The sequence below is a fragment of the Lissotriton helveticus genome, chromosome 4_1 (assembly GCF_964261635.1).
Source record: "Lissotriton helveticus chromosome 4_1, aLisHel1.1, whole genome shotgun sequence".
Classification (NCBI taxonomy): domain Eukaryota; kingdom Metazoa; phylum Chordata; class Amphibia; order Caudata; family Salamandridae; genus Lissotriton; species Lissotriton helveticus.
The window spans coordinates 655,590,067-655,612,038 of NC_136063.1; the positions used below are offsets into that span (position 1 = coordinate 655,590,067).

The following is a 21,972-nucleotide window of genomic DNA, read 5'->3' on the forward strand; positions in this document are numbered from 1 at the left end:
AACTCCTCAACAAGGAGGAGTTATTAAGTTCCATCACCAAATATAGGGAATTACTCTCTGATTGGAAAGATAAAGGTTTAATTGAGCAAGAGGAATATCAATACCTCTACTGTGCACATCCGAGAACACCAGTACTTTATCTACTTCCAAAGTTGCATAAAGACCCTAATAATCCCCCTGGCCGTCCAATTGTGTCCTCGATAGGCTCACTGATGGAATGTACTTCGAAATACATTGACTATTTTTTGAGGCCGTATGTGATGTCTCTTCCATCATATATTAAGGATACAACCCACTTCCTCACAGCTATAAATGACATCTATTGGGAAGAAGATTATATGCTTGCTACACTAGATGTTAGCAGCTTATATACTAGCATAGTACACCAAGATGGTTTGGATGCTGTAAGACACTTTTTCAGAACTAGATCTGCCTCCTTTTTTCAACATTCATCAATGTTGGTGGAGATGATCGAGTTCTGTCTTGCCAATAATTTCTTTTATTTTGATGAAGTCTTGTATCGTCAGTCACAGGGCACGGCCATGGGGACCTGCTTCGCCCCCAGCTATGCGAATCTTTTCATGGGCTGGTGGGAGGAGCAGGTCGTCAGGGAAATGGCAGAATTCGATCAAGTGGCCCTGTGGCTGAGATACATAGACGACATCTTTTTTATTTGGCGTGGGGATACTGTCTCATTACAATCTTTCATCGACAAACTGAATGTGAATTCTTTGAACCTTACACTTACTGGTAATTACAGTACCACTGAAGTGGAATTTCTGGATGTACAGGTGGTAGTGAAGAACAATCTACTGAATACCAAACTATACCGCAAAAAGACAGCAGGTAACAGCATCTTGAATGCAACCAGCTGCCATCCACGCAGTTTAATTAATAGCATACCCTATGGGGAATTATTGCGTGCCAAACGCAACTGCAGTGACAAAGACACATATCAGGAAGAAGAGAACACCATGTGTGAAAGATTTCGTAACAGAGGTTACAGCTTAAAAATAATCAATAATGCCAGAGACAGAGTAGCCATAAAGAGAAGGGAAGAGTTACTGATCCCACAGGCCAATATGGAAGAGACGGATAAAATCAGATTTATTACCACATATTCGGAACAATCATATAATGTGCGTAAGATTCTCCAAAAACACTGGCATGTCCTACAAACGGATGATCACTTGAAGAAATACCTCTCTGACAACCCACAAATCACTTTTAGAAAAGGTAAATCGCTCAGAGATGAACTTAGTCACAACAATGTGATTTCCAAAACTGTTTCCAAGAATATGGATGTGGGCTTCAGATGCTGTAGAAAATGCAAGGCTTGTAAGTTTAGCAAAGATGTTAAAACACTGATTGTACCAAATAGCAAAAGGATATTTACTATTCGGAAACATTTGACATGCAACACCACTTACAGCATATACATTTTCAGTACCAAACACACGGCGAAGAAGAGAGTACTGGAGCACCTACGAGCTATTCACAACAATAACAAACTTTATCCGGTGGCCAGACACTTTTCTGAAATGCATATGCAAAATGAACAATTGGCGCAATTGGTTGTCATAGACAGTGTTGAGCTGGGATCAAAGGGGGGGCAACCAGGAATTATCACTCAGAAAACTTGAGTCCAAGTATATTGTGGACTTTGAATGTCTAATTCCTAAAGGATTGAATGTGACCGAAGAATTGGCAATCCACCTGTATGAATAAGTTCTGACAGCTTTCCGCAGCTTCTTTGTTTTTAATATCATGTATTTTATTTTTAGGAATTGACACTTCACGTGGGGGCGGACCTGCATGGATTTGATCCAATCAATATGCACGTTGAACTTATGGAACAATATATTCAAAGCTGAACATCGAATACTGTTTTGACAGTGAGACTCTAAACCACCATTACCTTTATTGAACTTGAATTGATTTCATGATGACATTGACTGGACATGTGATTCCTTGTAATATAGTGCCCACTGGGGCGTGATCTAGTATACAGGAGAATATGATATTAATATTCTCATTTGGTATAATGGCGAGCAACGACTCTAAATTGGGAGTACAATAATGCTGTGTCAACAGTTTGGGCAGGCTGTCTAAGCTTAAGAATTTTTTATTTTGCGGGCCCACTGGGGCATTACAACGTGGCAGATCGGCAATATAATAAGGTGCTCCTTGGCCGTAGTAAATGACATTTGTTCGTGATGAAAAGTAAACAAACTATGACGTTTGTATGGGCGGACTCACAGAGTCACTTGCCGGTTTGAAATATTTGCTATGGGAGTATGTTCAAGATAATTAGGATCTGGACATGTATACCGCAAAGTAAATATTATAAAAAAATATTATATTTTTGTACCAGCTTTACAACGACACCCTGCCAACCAATATATGCATTATAGGGATTTTGGTGGTTAACGACTATACAAAACAGAATATGTGTTACTGTATGATTTAATTTGATTTGGTATAAGTACATTTGAACATTCAATATACTAACGCTGATTTAATTTAAAAATGACATTGACATATTGGTTACTTGCATATTACAAAATGGCCGCCGCCATTTCACGGGTATTTTCTATGTGCACTAGGGTGGTGTTTAAATAATGATGTTGAATGCCATTAGACGAGCGTGACAAAGCCGTAATGGCGAAACGCGTCGCTGTATTTTCTTCATCTGCCAAATAAACTTCTTGATGAATGCAGCCCTGGGTGTCCCGTTCTTCATCGGTAATTTTTCGATGGTATCGGAGTGAATTTACACAGCCAGCTGGTGGCTGCAACGGGACCGCCCATGCCAGTTTACCCCTAACCAGCGGTGGTGGGAAGAATATATATATATATATATATATATATATATATATATATATATATATATGTATATTACCTACTGGCGGTCGCCAGTAGGTAGTTATAGTTAGGATTGATTTCCATAGGAAAATCGCAACATTCTATTTGGATTAACTTTGGCGCCGGTTGAGGAATCAGCCTGAATGTTTCAGCAACTTTGCCTCGCGGCTCTCCGCTCCTTCCTTGAAAGTTTGGGGGGGATTCGTCAAGCGGGGGCCGCGATAAAAGGGGGCCCAAAACGTGTTTTCTCCATGTTAATTTCCATAGGGCGGTCGGTCGCACTTTTAGCCCGAACGGCTGAATGGATTTTCACCGAACTTGGCAAAATTGTAGGGACTGGTAGCCCGATGTGCCTTTGCTATGTCTCAAGATATGTGCTCCAGAGAATTTTGAGTAATTTAGGTTAAAAAATTTATATATCTGTAAGCGCGCCCCGGTACGCGCACCGGGAAGCGCTCCGGGCGCGCCACGCGACTTGCGCACGGAAAGCTGATTGGCTCTCGGGTGTCTGTAAACATTCGAAACAGTCCGGAGCGGCCGCCATCTTGTGTCTGGGTAGGATCGAGACACAAGAGGTGGTAAAAACAAAGGGGGAAATAACCAAAAGGGGGCAGGGTAGACCGCCCCCGACCCCTTAGGTTTGATGTGGGGGCCATAAAAGGGTCCCTCCGGTGAAAAAAAACCGGGGAGCGTACTTTGGTGAAAAATAGTGAAAATAGTAGTGTAAAATAATAATTCTGAGTGATTAGAGGTAGGGTAGCTCTGAAAAGAGCTTTTGGGTTCGGTGGCTGTTTTAGGTACCTACAAGTATGTCCCACACACACCCACACGCACATAAACCCACACCCCCACACCCACACACTCCCCACACACACCTCACACACGCACACCTCCACCCACACCCAAACACCCCACACCCCCACACCGACACCTTACACATCCACACCCACACCCACACATTCCATACACCCACACTCATACACACAACTCACCACCCCCCCAACACACACACACACACAGGCACACACAGATACCTCCCAGACACACCCCACACATTCCACAGACACACCTCACCCCCCAGACATATACACACACACACCTCACAGACATACCCCACCATCCTCCACACACACCTGCCCTGCCCCCACACACATGGGGAAAACTCAGTGAAACAGTAAAATGATAATTTATAGTGCTTAGAGGTAGGGTAGCTCTGAATAGAATTGTTGTGTTGTGTGGGTGACTTAAGTACCAACATGTAGGTACCAATGCAGATTCATGTTGTTACAGAAGTTATTGTGGTATATGGAATCTATACTATAGTCTGTCAGGAAAGCAGAAAGAACATGGAGGCAGGAAATGAAAAAGAGATGTCAAATACATATTGGAGATAATATAGTGGGAGAAAGGAAGTATCTATGAGCAAAATGACTATGTAACAGAAAAAAGTTGCACAGTATACTATAAGTCTGACTTTACATTATAATCAATTTGGTACTAGTTTAAGAATTACATGTAAAAATGAATAATGTCTCAAACAATTTTAGAATTATTAAATATAAATGTATTCATTTTCCAAATTAAACATAACTTCTATCATTTGACTGTCAGAAATGTCCTCATTTTGAAGGAGGAAATCCACAGATTCTACACATTGTAGAAGTTCATGGTCTTGTGATTCGTCCATGAATTCCAAGTCATTGGGTTCAATGATTTCTTCATTGTCCGTCTCTAGGACAATTTCAAATGAAACGTTTTGTTCTCCTTCCATTTTGGCTGAAATTTGCATTAAAAAAATACATCAGTAGAGATAGGGCACTGTTGGCTTTAAGTTCAGACAGGTAGTTTGGATTTTTTAACAGTGAATTTATCTTTGGGCAGTGTATGGTATCAGACTGGAAGTAGAAATATTAAAAAGTGTATGTGATGAAACCTAAGTAAATTCATAATTATACAAGACAAGCCTAAATCCATCCATAACTATAACAGAGAAGTCTATCTAAATCTATAACTATTACAGAGGGATTGTATATAACTATCAGAAAAAGTTTTCCAAATTAACTTAAAGTGCACAATATACTTCAGTTTTCAAAATAACAACTTACCTTTCAAAAAGAAGTTGAAGTTCTTAGTGAAAGTTTTCTTGAAATGTACTTCAGGAAGTAGTAGTCAAAATGACTGTGTTTCCCTCTCTTTCTTTATATATATTCATGTACATAACCAATCAAATGTCAGGAAAAAAAAGTAGAAAATGAAAGTAACATTTTAATTGGTTGTCAATTCTAACACTTCAGATGTGTTTCTGTGAAGTAATTTACCTCAGGATATTTAGAGAGGTCTACAGGCTAAATGGCTCAATGGAATTCCACCAAATTTGGGAAAATGGTAGGGATTGGTATGTAGTATGAGCTATTCTATATTTGGTGAAAGTGTCTCCAGTGGTTTTTATGTAAATTGACTTTTAACATTTTTTTGGAGCGATTCCTGGTGCGCGCCCCGGTACGCATACCGGCAGCGCTACGGGAGTCCTCCATTTTGTGTTTCGGTAGATTTGAGACAGAAAATGGAGGACAAACAACGTTGGGAATGGGTATAAGGGGGCACGGTAGGCACTCCCTGACCCCCTAGGTTTTCTGAGGGGGTGTTAGGAGGCCCATATAGACCAAAAAAAATAATTATTTTTACATTTTTGCGGGGGGAGCGCCCGGTACGCGCACCGGGGAGCGTACCGGGGAGCGTACTTTAGTGAAAAATAGTGAAAAAAGTTAGAAAAAGATAATCATTTGGAGTGATCAGAGGTAGGGTAGCTCTGAAAAGAGCTTTTGGGTTCTGTGGCTGATTTAGGTACCGACAAGTTGGTACCAATGCACAGTCTTAAATTGAGGAGGAATATTCTATTCCCCTCATCTGAGAAGTGCACACCATCTCCTCTGTAGATATCTTGCATGTTGTAACGCAAGTTGTTGTTGTATATTGAACCCATTCCATAGTCTCTCATGTAAGCAGAAACAGATGTATTCACATGTTTCCGTGCTTTCTCAAATTGTGGACAAAATTGGTTGGAACACTTCCATTTCTGTCTTTGGCATATATTGGAAAATACCAAGGCAGTTTGAGGAAAAAGTGCCATCAATTGCCCAAAGGTGTCCTTTAAAAGCATTTCCAGACCTACCCCAGTCAAAGTGCCTAAGTCATTTCCACCACAGTGAAGAATTATGAGGTTAGGGTGTGGCAAATGCAAAAAGGTTTTCACCAATGGAATCAATTGGTAACATCTCAATCCTCTCTGGCCAATCCATTTAATGTTCACATTTTGTAAATCAAGGTTGTGAAAATGTCTGGTAGCTGCATACCTTTGAGCCCAGTGGATATAGCTATGTCCAATAATCCAGACAGAATACATGGTGAGAGGAGATTCTGGTGCAGTCAGATGAAGTGTGGGAAAGAAATGATTCAGAAAAGGGGGTGGTGATGAACAGAGTGTCTGAATTAAGCAGACCACTCTTACCCAGTCCAAAGATCAGGGCTTGATCCATCACCGTTATTTAGCTCACTGCCCCATCCCAGCTCAGAACCTGGCTATATGCAAATTAGTCTGTCCCTGGCCCAGTGCATCATGGGAACAGGGCAGACCAAACTACCAAGCCAATTCTTCACCAGAAAGGAGACATGCTACCGGGGACCGGTTTCTGGCATTTCAGCCTCGTCGGCCCGGCTTGCTTGAATCCTGATGGAGCAGTGAGCAAGGGACTCATGTCTGAGTATACCCTGCCACACCTATAGTGGCCAAAAACGATTCAGAAAAGGGGGTGGTGATGAACAGAGTGTCTGAATTAAGCAGACCACTCTTACCCAGTCCAAAGATCAGGGCTTGATCCATCACCGTTATTTAGCTCACTGCCCCATCCCAGCTCAGAACCTGGCTATATGCAAATTAGTCTGTCCCTGGCCCAGTGCATCATGGGAACAGGGCAGACCAAACTACCAAGCCAATTCTTCACCAGAAAGGAGACAAGCTACCGGGGACCGGTTTCTGGCATTTCAGCCTCGTCGGCCCGGCTTGCTTGAATCCTGATGGAGCAGTGAGCAAGGGACTCATGTCTGAGTATACCCTGCCACACCTATAGTGGCCAAAAACGATTCAGAAAAGGGGGTGGTGATGAACAGAGTGTCTGAATTAAGCAGACCACTCTTACCCAGTCCAAAGATCAGGGCTTGATCCATCACCGTTATTTAGCTCACTGCCCCATCCCAGCTCAGAACCTGGCTATATGCAAATTAGTCTGTCCCTGGCCCAGTGCATCATGGGAACAGGGAAGACCAAACTACCAAGCCAATTCTTCACCAGAAAGGAGACAAGCTACCGGGGACCGGTTTCTGGCATTTCAGCCTCGTCGGCCCGGCTTGCTTGAATCCTGATGGAGCAGTGAGCAAGAGACTCATGTCTGAGTATACCCTGCCACACCTATAGTGGCTAAAAACGATTCAGAAAAGGGGGTGGTGATGAACAGAGTGTCTGAATTAAGCAGACCACTCTTACCCAGTCCAAAGATCAGGGCTTGATCCATCACCATTATTTAGCTCACTGCCCCATCCCAGCTCAGAACCTGGCTATATGCAAATTAGTCTGTCCCTGGCCGAGTGCATCATGGGAACAGGGCAGACCAAACTACCAAGCCAATTCTTCACCAGAAAGGAGACAAGCTACCGGGGACCGGTTTCTGGCATTTCAGCCTCGTCGGCCCGGCTTGCTTGAATCCTGATGGAGCAGTGAGCAAGGGACATTGCACCATCAGGATTCAAGCAAGCCGGGCCGACAACGGCTGAAATGCCAGAAACCGGTCCCCGGAAGCTTGTTTCCTTCCCAGTGTAAGAATTGGCTTGGTAGTTTGGTTTGCCCTGTTCCCATCATGCACTGGGACGGGAACAGACTAATTTGCATATAGCCAGGTTCTGAACTGGGTTGGTGCAGTGAGCTAAAAAACGGTGTTGGATCTAGCCCTGATCTCTTGACTGGGTGAGAGTATTCTGCTTAATTTCAGAAACTCTGTCCATCACCACCCCTTGTTGTTAAATATTTTGTCCACCCTAAGCGTGGAAGGGTATACTCAGATGTGAGTCCCTTGCTCATTGCACCATCAGGATTCAAGCAAGCCGGGCCGACGACGGCTGAAATGCCAGAAACCGGTCCCCGGAAGCTTGTTTCCTTCCCAGTGTAAGAATTGGCTTGGTAGTTTGGTTTGCCCTGTTCCCATCATGCACTGGGACGGGAACAGACTAATTTGCATATAGCCAGGTTCTGAACTGGGATGGTGCAGTGAGCTAAAAAACGGTGTTGGATCTAGCCCTGATCTCTTGACTGGGTGAGAGTATTCTGCTTAATTTCAGAAACTCTGTCCATCACCACCCCTTGTTGTTAAATATTTTGTCCACCCTAAGCGTGGAAGGGTATACTCAGATGTGAGTCCCTTGCTCATTGCACCATCAGGATTCAAGCAAGCCGGGCCGACGACGGCTGAAATGCCAGAAACCGGTCCCCGGAAGCTTGTTTCCTTCCCAGTGTAAGAATTGGCTTGGTAGTTTGGTTTGCCCTGTTCCCATCATGCACTGGGACGGGAACAGACTAATTTGCATATAGCCAGGTTCTGAACTGGGATGGTGCAGTGAGCTAAAAAACGGTGTGGGATCTAGCCCTGATCTCTTGACTGGGTGAGAGTATTCTGCTTAATTTCAGAAACTCTGTCCATCACCACCCCTTGTTGTTAAATATTTTGTCCACCCTAAGCGTGGAAGGGTATACTCAGATGTGAGTCCCTTGCTCATTGCACCATCAGGATTCAAGCAAGCCGGGCCGTCGACGGCTAAAATGCCAGAAACCGGTCCCCGGAAGCTTGTTTCCTTCCCAGTGTAAGAATTGGTTTGGTAGTTTGGTTTGCCCTGTTCCCATCATGCACTGGGACGGGAACAGACTAATTTGCATATAGCCAGGTTCTGAACTGGGATGGTGCAGCGAGCTAAAAAACGGTGTTGGATCTAGCCCTGATCTCTTGACTGGGTGAGAGTATTCTGCTTAATTTCAGAAACTCTGTCCATCACCACCCCTTGTTGTTAAATAGTGTGGGAAAGAAATGGCAGTTGGAACAATAGGAGTTTGCAAAAAAAACTGTAGACTTTCAGTGCTCTTGAATCACAAGCAATGATTGGTAGATTGAGATAGTTGAAAACTGAAAGTTAGGGTGCATGGTTGTGTTATGTGTAAGAAGTAATTTGAATGGTTAAAAAAAAAGTCATTTAAAGAAACATTGCACCAGATAAGCTGGTGTATTCGCAGGTCAAACATCCTTGCTGAGGTGATTTGCAACATTGTAGAATAAACTTTTAAACCTGAGAGCTCAGTGAGGAGGGAGTTGCTATGGTAACAGGTAGAAAGGGCTGAGGGGGGGAAGGGTGTTGGTTTGTAAATACAGAGGGAAGAGTTTTCATTGGTTACCATGAGCAATATGTGTGTACAATTAGAGGTTTTCTGTGCCATTAAGGTTTGCAGTGCCTGGAGAACATACCTTTTGCTCTGCTAAAGAAATATTGGTGTGTGTATCTGACACTGTTCTGAATCTCCTAAAGCATTTGTAAAGGTGAGTTATGATTCATTTAATATACATAGAGACTTGTATACTCTATGGAGAAGATTTGGAAGCAAATTGTGGTTTTTAATGTTGCTTTGTGTCATGGTTTTTGATAATGCTTGGTAAAAAGTTTTTACTGCATAGAGGAATTGTATTTTGTAAAATTGTGAAGTTTTAGTAGTGACATGGAAAGCTTGTACATAGGACCTGTGCTGTGTTTTTTAAATGTGATGTCAAAAACGATTTTGGGAAAAATGAATGGCTTTTACATTTTTTAAAAGGAATAAAGAATGTGTGCATGTTTAAAGAAATAAATTTGACTCTTTACAATGATGTTACCTGTGTTAACTCAGTGTAGGAAGCATATTGAGTTTTTTTGCATAGAGGAATTGTATTTTGTAAAATAGTGAGGTTTTAGTAATGACATGGAATGCTTGTACATAGGAACTGTGCTGTGTTTACTAAATGTGATGTCAAAAACGATTTTGGGGAAAATGAATGGCTTTTACATTTTTCAGTATAATGTGGCGCAGAGGTTTAAAAAGTGATGCATCTACCTACATGGGTCACTTTTTAAATATGGTGCAACAAGGCACATGTTTTATGCTGCCAATGCGTCACAAAAATGGACGCATTAGTAGCGCAAAACTGACGCATGGCTTTATAAATGAGGCTCATCTTTTTCTTGCACACTACTCCAGTTTAGTCCTCTCCACTGCACTCTTGAACACAAGCCTCACCTTTTGTGCTCCCCTGGACAGTGTTCATCTGATCTGCACTCCTGCTTAGGTGTCAGAATCCTATCACATGGGGAAAGCTCCATGTAAAAGCGTTTGCCTCAGTCTTATCCCTGCTGTGAGGCAGATGCTTGTACATAGGATCTGTGCTGTGTTTCCTAAATGTGATGTGAAAAACGATTTTGGGGAAAATGAATGGCTTTTACATTTTTGAGTATAATGTGGCGTAGAGGTTTAAAAAGTGACACATCTACCTACATGCGTCACTTTTTAAATATGGCCCAAAAAGGTACATGTTTGGGCTTTCCTGGGGAGCGTAGGTGGTGAGTCTTGTGTCTAAGAGTGCAGTGGACTAGGCTTCATGAAGCCTATGCCCGACTGCACTCTTAGACACAGGTGTCAATTTGACTCTTACAATGATGTTACCTGTGTTAACTCAGTGTAGGAAGCATACTGAGTTTGTTTGCATAGAGGAATTGTATTTTGTTAAATTGTGAAGCTCCATGTGAAAGCGTTTGCCTCAGTCTTATCCCTGCTGTGAGGCAGGTACAAGATTTTGATGTAACAGTGTCCTAAAAGTGACGCAGTGAAATGTCATAGATTTTACTGCGTCATTATTACGAGGCTTTTTGCGGAGAAATGACCCCTCTGTGTACATTACACTTGACAGAGGTATAATGTGGTGCAGAGGTTTACAAAATGACGCATCTAACTACATGCGTCACTTTTTAAATATGGTGCAACTAGGCACATGTTTTATGCTGCCAATGCGTCACAAAAATTGACGCATCAGTAGCGCAAAACTGACACATGGTTTTATAAATGAGGCTCATCTTTTTCTTGCACACTACTCCAGTTTAGTCCTCTCCACTGCACTCTTGAACACAAGCTTCACCTTTTGTGCTCTCCTGGACAGTCTTCATCTGATCTGCACTCCTGCTTAGGTGTCAGAATCCTATCACATGGGGAAAGCTCCATGTAAAAGCGTTTGCCTCAGTCTTATCCCTGCTGTGAGGCAGATGCTTGTACATAGGATCTGTGCTGTGTTTCTTAAATGTGATGTCAAAAACGATTTTGAGGAAAATGAATGGTTTTTACATTTTTGAGTATAATGTGGCGTAGAGGTTTAAAAAGTGACACATCTACCTACATGCGTCACTTTTTAAATATAGCCCAAAAAGGTACATGTTTGGGCTTTCCTGGGGAGCGTAGGTGGTGAGGCGTGTGTCTAAGAGTAAAGTCGACTAGGCTTCATGAAGCCTATCCCCGACTGCACTCTTACACACAGGTGTCAATTTGACTGTTTACAATGATGTTACCTGTGTTAACTCAGTGTAGGAAGCATATTGAGTTTGTTTGCATAGAGGAATTGTATTTTGTAAAATTGTGAAGTTCCATGTGAAAGCGTTTGCCTCAGTCTTATCCCTGCTATGAGGCAGGTGCAAGATTTTGATGTAACAGTGTCCTAAAAGTGACGCAGTGAAATCTCATAAATTTTACTGCGTCATTATTACGAGGCTTTTTGCGGAGAAATTACCCCTCTGTGTACATTACACTTGACAGAGGTATAATGTGGTGCAGAGGTTTAAAAAATGACGCATCTAACTACATGCGCTAATTTTTAAATATGGTGCAACAAGGCACATGTTTTATGCTGCCAATGCGTCACAAAAATTGACGCATCAGTAGCGCAAAACTGACGCATGGCTTTATAAATGAGGCTCATCTTTTTCTTGCACACTACTCCAGTTTAGTACTCTCCACTGCACTCTTGAACACAAGCCTCACCTTTTGTGCTCCCCTGGACAGTCTTCATCTGATCTGCACTCCTGCTTAGGTGTCAGAATCCTATCACATGGGGAAAGCTCCATGTAAAAGCGTTTGCCTCAGTCTTATCCCTGCTGTGAGGCAGATGCTTGTACATTGGATCTGTGCTGTGTTTCCTAAATGTGATGTCAAAAACGATTTTGGGGAAAATGAATGGCTTTTACATTTTTGAGTAAAATGTGGCATAGAGGTTTAAAAAGTGACGCATCTACCTACATGTGTCATTTTTTAACCACTTCCATGCTAATGACAAGGCCAGCTCGTCATGCAGTACACTGGAGCTGTGCTTATGACGAGCTGACCTTTTCATGAACAATGGGTTTTCAGGATGCTCAGCGCCCAGCGGGAATTGCCTTAGCAGCCAAGGTGTTAAATATGTCCCAAAAAGGTACATGTTTGGGCTTTCCTGGGGAGCGTAGGTGGTGAGGCTTGTGTCTAAGAGTGCAGTGGACTAGGCTTCATGAAGCCTATCCCCGACTGCACTCTTAGACACAGGTGTCAATTTTACTCTTTACAATGATGTTACCTGTGTTAACTTAGTGTAGGAAGCATATTGAGTTTGTTTGCATAGAGGAATTGTATTTTGTAAAATTGTGAAGCTCCATGTGAAAGCGTTTGCCTCAGTCTTATCCCTGCTGTGAGGCAGGTGCAATATTTTGATGTAACAGTGTCCTAAAAGTGAAGCAGTGAAATCTCATAGATTTCACTGCGTCACTATTACGAGGCTTTTTGCGGAGAAATGACCCCTCTGTGTACATTACACTTGACAGAGGTATAATGTGGTGGAGAGGTTTAAAAAATGACGCATCTAACTACATGCGTCACTTTTTAAATATGGTGCAACAAGGCACATGTTTTATGCTGCCAATGCGTCACAAAAATTGACGCTTCAGTAGCACAAAACTGACGCATGGCTTTATAAATGAGGCTCATCTTTTTCTTGCACACTACTCCAGTTTAGTCCTCTCCACTGCACTCTTGAACACAAGCTTCACCTTTTGTGCTCCCCTGGACAGTCTTCATCTCATCTGCACTCCTGCTTAGGTGTGAGAATCGTATCACATGGGGAAAGCCCCATGTGAAAGCGTTTGCGTCAGTCTTATCCCTGCTGTGAGGCAGGTGCAATATTTTGATGTAACAGTGTCCTAAAAGTGACGCAGTCAAATCTCATCGATTTCACTGTGTCATTATTACGAGGCTTTTTGCTGAGAAATGACCCCTCTCTGTACATTACACTTGACAGAGGTATAATGTGGTGCAAAAGGTTTAAAAAATGACGCATCTACCTACATGCGTCACTTTTTAAATATGGTGCAACAAGGCACATGTTTTATGACGCCAATGCGTCACAAAAAGTGACGCTTCAGTAGCGCAAAACTGACGCATGGCTTTATAAATGAGGATCAATTATGTCATCTGTGTTACCTGAGATTAGGAAGTAGATTGTGCAGATGAGGTGAGACATGTCCAGAGGGACAGAGGAGGTGAGGTTTATGATCAAGACTGTAGTGGGAGAGAGGGCTTTCCCAGGAAGCATAGGTGGTGAAGCCTGTGTGTAAGAGTGCAGTGGACTTAGACACAGGTCTCATCTTCTTTGTACCTGTGGACAGAGCTGTCTTCCACTATACTCTTCAATACAGGCCTCACCTTTTGTGCACCCCTGGAGAATCCTCACCTGATCTGTAACCCTGAATAGATCGTTTCCTTTTTGTCATTGCTTTGTTGTTTGGTAATAGTGGTCTATAATGTGCTATTTTCTTCTTTAACACAGATTGAAATCAAAATTTGAAGAGTAAGCAAACATGCCCACAAGGGAAAGGACAAGAAAACAACGTAACCGAGAAAAATCAAAAACAGCAACGGAATTACAGCACTCTTCCACAACAAATACTTCAAAAAACAGGAACCAAGCTCCTGGTAAGACAACTAAGTCTTTTATACGGAACATATGTACTTTAAAAAAAAATGATGGACAGCATGTAGAAAAAGAGAATGAGAGACTAAATTTGAAAAGGAAGGAGAGAACCTCAAAGAATCCTACAACTGGAGCAGGAGAGAATAATATGTATAGGAATAGAAGGCAGAATCAGTTTAGAGACATTCGTAAACGAATGTTTTGGAAAAGGGTGGTTTTAAATTTGTTAAAAAACATTAGGAAAGGTAAACAGAGAGCTGCTTTTTATAAGAAAAAGAAAAGTGTAGAGAAGATTGTTGATCAGGATTTTGAAGTTAAGAAAAAATTATTTATTTTAATAATCAATAGAATTAGGACACTTAACAAGACAATTGATGTTTTCAAATCAAACAGTAGATGGAAAAGAGTAATTAATCGTACTAATTTTGTAAAGTTTTTTCTGGAGAATGGATGCACAGTTCAAGTTGTGAGCCATTTTTTAATGAGGAGAGTTACTTCCAGGAGAATGATTTAGTGCATGCAGTTGACACCAGTGGTCGAGCATATGAAGTGAAAGACGGTTGTCCAATTGAAAAAGAGAAACTTGTGCCTAGAGAACCAGAAGAGGTGTTAACTGATGAAGTTTTAGGGAGACGTACTAAGGGTCCAGTGTACACTTGGAAGTGTAGTCGTATTTGTAGTGTGCGACAGGAATCAATTGATTTGTTTTGTAATTTCTTACGTACATATAGAAAAAAAAGTCTAAAGCAGAAAGTGAAGTTGTTGCAAGACTTAGATCCTTGCAGAGTGAGAGAAAAGACAGGTTTGCAAGGCCATTCACTGTCTTGTCTTTCTAGAAACGTCTGTCAGAGTGTTTTTCATCATTTTAGGATGTTAGCAGTGCATCATACCAAAATGAGGAAATTAGTGAGAATGTTGTATTATGCAAAAAGTCCAGCACTTAAGCTTAAACAATTAAACAGTGCTCTTTTGCATGGAACTGAATTAGATGTGAAGAAGATTTGTGAAGAAATTGAGATTTGTTATTTTGATAAAAAAGAGTATAGTGTAGAAATTGACACAGCAATTCAAGGTAATGTGGAAGACAATGTAGAGATTTCAAGTACAGAAAAGTTTGAGCAGGAAATTACCAGGTTTAAGGTGAAATCAAGTGAAAGGCCGAATTTTACTTGTGTGTGTTGTCGACGAAGTCATTATAAGCATCAAGCTAGATTAGTTGATTTATATGTAAAAAGTGAAAAGATGAATAATTATGAGTGGAAGGATTTTGCAATTTATTTGTGGGTGGAGAATTGTTTTGATTTGAGTTCTGATCAGCGTATTTGTAAATATTGTTATGATAAATTAAATCAAAACAGAAAGCCTGCTAGAGCTGTTCATAATAATCTGGAGTTGGTAGACATTCCCCCTGAATTGATGGATTTAAATACATATGAGTCTATTTTGATTCAATGTGTCCACCCTTTTCAGGCAATTGTTCGCATGGAGCCTAAGATAGGGAAATTGCCTCCTACAGATTTGCAAAGAGGATTAAAGGGAAGAGTTGTTTATTTGCCTCTAGATTTCAAAAAAAATATTGATACAATTGGTATAGAAAAAGTAGAAGAGGAACCTTTAGTTATTCTAGTTAATGGGGTTCCGACAAAGAGTAAGAAAATCTGGAAAGATTTAGTGGATGTTAGGAAAGTCAAAAAGGCAACGTTGTATTTAGTCAAAAACAATGAGTATTACAAAGATGTATCTGTTGCAGCAGAGGAAACAGCTGCAGATGAAGACAGTGATTGTTCAGGCGGCCAAATTGAAAAAGTTGATGTGTCTAGAAGTGAAGAAATATATGAACATTATACTGTTCATCCTTTGCATTCCAAAGAAGTAATGGGGAATGCAATTGAATTGTTTCAAATGAAAGCAGCAAAAGGAAGTCCCACTAGTGTATGGGAAGAAAGTTTGGAAGCTCGTTGTTTTCCACAGCTATTTCCAACAGGTCGAGGTGGACGATATGACGATCGACCACTTCAAATTCCTGCATCTGAATATCGAACTGTAAGATTATATGCTGAAGATCCAAGGTTTCGTCAATGCATTCCCTATTTGTTTCATTTACTGTATGAAAGTGACTTGTCTGGGCTTTCTTATGCAGTAAACCATATACTGAAAAGTGGAGCACATCTGCAAAATGTTTCGACGAGGGACTTTATGGAGAAAGTGAATCTGCAAGATAATATTTTGGAATCTCATCTAATCAATCTCATGGCATGTCAGCGTGGTACAAACGAGTATTGGTACCGTCGTCATGATGAATTGAAATGTATGCTAAGAAACTTAGGAACTCCTACATGGTTCCTCACTCTTAGCTGTGCCGAGTATGCATGGGACGACTTACTTCAATTTCTACGAGAGGCAAATTCAAATATACAAAATATAGAATTCAAAACACCTGGAGAACTGTGTTCTTTGGATCCAGTGAATGTATGTAGATATTTCAATCATAGATTTGAAGCTATGATGTCTTTTATTACCAAAAAACTAAAACACATGGAAGGTACTACAGGTCTGACAAACACAGAGGGAGAGAAAAGAAAGTAGCAAATCTCTCTTTGGGACCTAATAGTGTCCTCTTTTCATACCCAGACTACACATTTGATCTGGAGAAAGACAAGAAAAAAGAGAAGATACAAGAACAGGAAAAGGATACCCATCAGCCCACTCATAAGTGGAATCTCGTCATCTGGGTATGTGTTGGTAAATGGTGTCCTCTAGGTTCTACCTTGGAATGGATCCATAGGACTGCCTAGCGATGGACCCAGAACATTACACCAACAGATGACAGTATATGAGCGGGAGGGGCTAAGTTTGCAGTGCTCAAAGAAAAAGAAGAAAAAAGGAAAATGATCCAAGTGATTCTAAAAATACCTACAGTGATGTCATAAAACACTTTATTGGGGCTGACCATCAAAGTGGTATGGTTAAAAACAGTGTGCTGATAGCATGTAAAGAATTGCTACCCACCAGTGTTGTTATTGGTCAACATGTTTCAGCCGAAAACGGCTTTCGTCAGGACCTATGGTGCTACTGCAACACTTACTTAATAGATGTGAAGTTGAATCTACACCCGCTTTCCAAAGTAAAAATAGTGTATCTTCTCCTGTATAGACAAAATACAAAAAGAAAGAAACAGAGACACAGACACATAATGTCAACAGAACAAGTTCAAAGACTTCAAGCTCATGTTTCTGTGGTCTTTATGATATGACTATAAACACTAATAAGACACTCACCCTTATTGTGGGGAGAAAGAACCTCACCTCACCTGGCCACTGCTCAGGATAAAAGGAGGCCACGCACTGGAAATAGACAGAACACTTTTAAAGTTATAACCAGTGGTGGTGGATAGAAAATAAGCAAAAGAGAAAAAGGATTCAAAACACATAAATAGGAGATACACATGGTAAAACAGTATGGCCAGAATGGTTTCTTAGCATCAGGAGAGTATGCCCAAAACATCACTTACTGCACTTGCTTACACAGAACTGTAACCTACAGATTAGAAAAGGCACAGCTAGCAAGCTGCAGTCGCTGCAAATTGAGGCGCCTACTCCTGTGCTCTCAAGTTTGTACTCTAAAACCAAAAGAGTCCTTCTAACTATCCCACCGCCACTGACCTCTCCGTCGTTGCCTCGGAGTAAAGACTGAGCCGAGGGGGAGGCAATGACTGATGGTCACACGCGGTGTTAAATACACACTGAGGCGGACCTGTGAGGAAACTCTTTATTCCCTGGTTCGATTGGTTGTCGGCCTCTTTATGTGTTGGCCAATAGGAAATAGGCTCGCAGACAGCCAAAAAGTCAAACGCGGTGTTGAATGCACACTGCGGCGGACCTGAGAGGGAAGAGTTGGGCCCTCTCAGGTCCGCCGCAGTGTGCATTCAACACCGCGTTTGACTTTTTGGCTGTCTGCGAGCCTATTTCCTATTGGCCAACACCTAAAGAGGCCGACAACCAATTGAACCAGGGAATAAAGAGTCTCCTCACAGGTCCGCCTCAGTGTGTATTTAACACCGCGTGTGACCATCAGTCATTGCCTCCCCCTCGGCTCAGTCTTTACTCCGAGGCAACGACGGAGAGGTCAGTGGCGGTGGGATAGTTAGAAGGACTCTTTTGGTTTTAGAGTACAAACTTGAGAGCACAGGAGTAGGCGCCTCAATTTGCAGCGACTGCAGCTTGCTAGCTGTGCCTTTTCTAATCTGTAGGTTACAGTTCTGTGTAAGCAAGTGCAGTAAGTGATGTTTTGGGCATACTCTCCTGATGCTAAGAAACCATTCTGGCCATACTGTTTTACCATGTGTATCTCCTATTTATGTGTTTTGAATCCTTTTTCTCTTTTGCTTATTTTCTATCCACCACCACTGGTTATAACTTTAATAGTGTTCTGTCTATTTCCAGTGCGTGGCCTCCTTTTATCCTGAGCAGTGGCCAGGTGAGGTGAGGTTCTTTCTCCCCACAATAAGGGTGAGTGTCTTATTAGTGTTTATAGTCATATCATAAAGACCACAGAAACATGAGCTTGAAGTCTTTGAACTTGTTCTGTTGACATTATGTGTCTGTGTCTCTGTTTCTTTCTTTTTGTATTTTGTCTATACAGGAGAAGATACACTATTTTTACTTTGGAAAGCGGGTGTAGATTCAACTTCACATCTATTAAGTAAGTGTTGCAGTAGCACCATGGGTCCTGACGAAAGCCGTTTTCGGCTGAAACATGTTGACCAATAACAACACTGGTGGGTAGCAATTCTTTACATGCTATCAGCACACTGTTTTTAACCATACCACTTTGATGGTCAGCCCCAATAAAGTGTTTTATGACATCACTGTAGGTATTTTTAGAATCACTTGGATCATTTTCCTTTTTTCTTCTTTTTCTTTGAGCACTGCAAACTTAGCCCCTCCCGCTCATATACTGTCATCTGTTGGTGTAATGTTCTGGGTCCATCGCTAGGCAGTCCTATGGATCCATTCCAAGGTAGAGCCTAGAGGACACCATTTACCAACACATACCCAGATGACGAGATTCCACTTATGAGTGGGCTGATGGGTATCCTTTTCCTGTTCTTGTATCTTCTCTTTTTTCTTGTCTTTCTCCAGATCAAATGTGTAGTCTGGGTATGAAAAGAGGACACTATTAGGTCCCAAAGAGAGATTTGCTACTTTCTTTTCTCTCCCTCTGTGTTTGTCAGACCTGTAGTACCTTCCATGTGTTTTAGTGATTAGTTGGGGGACTAGGTACCAGCAGGTCTATAATAGTTTCTCCCCTCGGACCCTCCATTAACTTTCTGTTTCTCTGTCTTTTATTACCAACAAAAAAAATCCTCCCCTTGGAGAGGTTTTGGATTTCTTTTGGAGAAAGGAGTATCAAGCGAGAGGTGCTCCTCACATACATATGTTGTTATGGATTAAAGATGCACCCCAAATTTGGAACAGATTCGGATGAGACAGTGATGAGCTTCATTGAAGAGTATTCAACATGTGCTGTTCCGAAAACTACCGAAGAAAACAGTTTAAGGCAACAAGTTTTACGCTTTCAATCCCATCGTTGTGGAAAGTACTGTCGTCGAAAATTCAGAAACAAGGACAAGTTCTACACAAAACGTCGTCTCGGCTTTCCACGACCAGTGATTTCTAAAGGAAGAGTAAATAATTTGATGTCTTCTCTGCGACATAGTGTTACGAGGAAATCACCAAAAAATACATACAATTTAAAAAGAAACGAAGAGTCCAAGTACATCAATGACTACAACCCAGTGATTTTGTCCATGTGGAATGCTAACATGGATATTCAATTCGTTGCTGACAACTCTATTGCTGTGGCTCGATATGTGACGTCTTACATCACAAAAAAAGAAAAGACAGAAATGAAGGAAATGTGGGAGGACATTTCACATGAAAAGAGTCTAAGCAAGAAATTATACAGTTACAGTCTGAAGATGTTGTCGCATCGAGAAATGGGAGCATATGAATGTTCTGATCGATTGTCATCAGCAAGTCTCTATGCCAAATCTAGAACCATCATTTGGGTGAGTCTAGGTCTTGCTGCAACACGAAATCGAGTTTTGAAATCTGTACAAGAAATAGAGTATTTGGCGGAGAAAGAACCAGAAAGTACAGATATTTTGAAGACCAACATGTTGGATACATACTATCCAAATAGAAGTAGTCATCTTGAGAACAGTTGTTTGTATGAAGTTCTGCAAAACTATATTTATAGGAGAACCATCAGAGAAGATATTAACAGTGGAATATATGCTATCATTGGGTGTGAAGGATGTCTAGTGAGACAGAAAAAAGGCCATTTGATTAATCATCGAAAATTGAGTTGCGAAAATCCAGAGAAAAGGGAATTTTACTATTTAGCTCTTTTGCAACTCTTTAAGCCATGGCGTACAGAAGAGGAACTGCTTGGAGATTTTCTCTGTTACGAAGATTCTTTTAATGCAACCAAGGATACCATAGAATGTCCTGTTTTTCCAAATTATCTGCAAATGTTGAACGAAGAAATAGAGCAAGAAGCCACAATTGCTGCAGAGATTGCTAGAGACAGTTCTCAAGACAGTCAGAGTTCTGCTTCATTGAGTCAGGATCCACTTGGAGGACCAATTATCCTAAATGAAGCTGCCACTGCCATGGATGAGGAGGAAAAAGCTATGGACCAAGCTCAAGATGATGAAGTTAACTTACAAGGTTTGGTGAAACAACTAAACCTTGAGCAGAAACAGATATATGACGAAGTCACAGAACAGATTGAACATGGATTCAGTCATGAGAAAAAAGAGTGCTCATGTACATCATTTAAGCCTGTCCAACTGTACGTGAGTGGAGAAGCGGGAACTGGAAAAAGTTTTCTGATTAAAGCAATTGCAACTTATCTGCAGAAAAGGACTGAATCACCGCTGTCTTGTGTTGTTACCGCTCCAACTGGGCTGGCTGCACATAACATTAAAGGGATTACTTTACATCGTTTACTGATGCTGCCAGTGGAGCATGATAACAAATTGGAGTATCACAAGCTATCTGGAGATGCGTGTTCCGAAGTTTCGAGAGTCCTGAAGAAAATGAAACTTCTTATCATTGATGAAGTAAGCATGGTGTCAAATATAATGCTTGCTTTTGTGCATTTGAGAATGCAAGAAATTCTTAGAACAGACTATGATGTCTTATTTGGAGGAAAACATATTATTGTTTTTGGAGATCTTCTGCAGTTGACTCCAGTGAAAGGACAACCTGTGTTCAAAATGCTCACGCATGAAGATACCAGGAAGTGCTTAGGAAGCATTGGAAACGTTAATATATGGTTAAACTTCAAATATGCAGAACTGCTTGAAAATATGCGGCAGGCAAAGGATGAAGATTATAAAAATATTTTACAAGATGTAAGAATCGGAAAAGTAAGTCAGCAAGGGAAAGAAGCTTTACATGGACGATTAATTTCAAATTTGTAGCCAAATGAAAACATTCTTCCAGAGAATATTTTTAAGAAAATTAACGAGAAGAAATCTGGCATATGTTTGATGCCAACTCTGAAAGAATGTTCCATGTTCAACAACAAAATGTTACAGTTAGAAAATGAAGAGATAGTGAAACTGGAAGCTACAGATAAAATAGAGCATATGGGAGCAACAATTATTTTGTCTGAAAATTTGAAATCAAAATTGGATTCATTAGAGAAGACTATATCTAAAACTGCTGGTTTTGAAAAGACTCTGAATGTGTGTTTAAATTGTCGTATCATTTTGAGAAGGAATTTAAATGTTGAAAGAGGTCTGGTAAATGGAGCAATGGGTCATGTTGTTGGTTTTGTGAATTACAAAAATAGAGATGGAATTGAAATTTTAAAAATTAAATTTGATGGCATTGATGAATTAGAACAAATTTGTCATTGTTCAGCTAGATTTTTGCTCGTGAAAGACTTATATGTTCGCCGAAAACAGTTTCCTAATTGTTTGGCATATGCG

At 41.0% G+C, this 21,972-nt stretch overlaps 1 protein-coding gene across 1 annotated transcript in view; it reads right to left on the reverse strand.

Moving 5' to 3' along the window:
- The window catches only part of LOC144827279 (lipoxygenase homology domain-containing protein 1-like), a 453,506-nt gene that overhangs the window by 164,754 nt on the left and 266,780 nt on the right, over positions 1–21,972 (reverse strand). The window lies entirely within an intron of this gene.